Here is a 1,853-nt window from a genome sequence, read left to right on the forward strand (position 1 = left end):
ACATGGATAATGGATAGTGTAAAGTTGGGACTGGCACCCATCTGTGGCCCAGATTTGGTATTGATTTTCAAACAGAAGAATTTTTTTCCCATACCCAGAACCCCAGGCAAATGACAGGAATCTCTGTCATTTCCCGGTTCTGTGGGTAGAGTTTCCTTGCTCTCCTTCCACAGTGGGGCTACCTTTAATGAGCATCATCTTTATGCAAGGATTTCAGTTCTATCTCCTTGCCTCAGGTAGTCTGTTGGCCAACTGCCTGATCTGCATGAACATTAATGCCCAGCCCCTGGACCCCAGGACCTTAATCTAGGTCTGATATACCCTGAGCAACCACAGTCTCAGTTGGTACATTTTCCGTTCCAGCTTTTAGTTTTCTACTTATTTTTGGTACCTGGAGGTTTTCCCTTTTTTCTCTCAAACTCTAGTAGGGATATTTTGTCTTATTGTTATGTTTTTATTTAGCATTTCTGTGCGTTTGAAGTATGGGAGGGGAACCATGCCAAATCATGTTGCCATAAGTTTGATAATACTCTCCGATGACCAGATGATATAGCTTTATACTCATCACCTACTGTTGGCCACAATAGGCAATAAGCCTTGCTATTCTGCAAATGTTTCCTGTGTCTGCCTATTCTAAAACCAAAATCTTAGCCATTATGTTGTTTCCTCAGTAAATATTTCATAAATCATTTTGTTGGAGGATGCCTCAAAAGCGGAGAGAACGACTGACCCCCACCCATTTTGTATCATGATTTGTCATACGAGGAATGATGTACTACTGTTTTCTTTATTCATATAAATGATTTTCATTGCACTTCAAAATTCAGATTTGAGTTCTTTAGACACTTCTCTTGTTTATCAATTTGTTTTTATGATAAAGAGATTATTAAAATAAGATTATCTAACAAATATGTCTATTAATCTGCCTGATAACATTAAACAGGGCTGGAAAAGATATGGCTTCTACTGCTACATGATTGGACACACGCTTTCAACATTTACAGAAGCAAACCAAACCTGTGTGAATGAGAAGGCTTACCTAACAACTATTGAAGACAGGTACGCAACGATTTTAATTTTATTTTAAAATGTCAAATAATGGAAAGTTTTCAGAAAAACCTAAGTATCAATGTGTTCTAAATTTCTGAGTACATTTCATGCAATTATGACACATGGTTTGTAAAAACAGAAGCATTAAAAATCACATTATCTGAATTCTTCATTACAAACACTATAAAATATTTTTTACTTTTAGTACTATAAAGCAATATTCAGAACTATTTACTAATAACCTAGTAAATATAGTTTATAGGCCTAACTTTTTTCTATGTCAATTTTTTGAAGCAGAAAAAGTAAGTTTTTCAGCTCAGAATTCCCACTTTCTATCTTTACCATTTTTTTCCACCAAAGAAAGAGGACAGAGAGATTTATTAAATATCTTATTTTTTCCGTTCTTGCATTTTTTTCCTTATTCTTTGCTAGGTTTACTAGACCTATAGGTCAAGAAAATCACATGGTTATAGTGGATTTTGTGTAAAATTTGACCTGTAGGATCCCATCCTTTTGTTTTTTTTTTCTTTTATTTTCTTATTTTTATTTATTTATATATTTTTAGGCGAGGCAACCCTTGATTGACCTCATGGATTGCAAGGATCTTGCCAGCTTACAATCCCTTATTTTTTTTTTAAGTTTTAAAATTTTTTTATGCCTATAGCACCTGGCCTTCCTAGGTGGTCTCCCATCCAAGTACTAACCAGACCTGACCTGCTTAGCTTCTGAGATCAGACGAGATCAGGCTTGTTCAGGGTAGCATGCCTGTAGACTGAGTCTCATCCTTTAAAAAAATTTTAGTA

At 35.3% G+C, this 1,853-nt stretch overlaps 1 pseudogene; it reads right to left on the minus strand.

Annotated features, from left to right (window-relative positions):
• Window positions 1-1,705: 1,705 nt before the first annotated feature.
• LOC111734863 lies at window positions 1,706-1,823 on the minus strand (annotated as a pseudogene).
• Window positions 1,824-1,853: the final 30 nt, after the last annotated feature.

The sequence above is a fragment of the Pteropus vampyrus genome, unplaced genomic scaffold (assembly GCF_000151845.1).
Source record: "Pteropus vampyrus isolate Shadow unplaced genomic scaffold, Pvam_2.0 Scaffold8120, whole genome shotgun sequence".
In the NCBI taxonomy this organism is placed as follows: domain Eukaryota; kingdom Metazoa; phylum Chordata; class Mammalia; order Chiroptera; family Pteropodidae; genus Pteropus; species Pteropus vampyrus.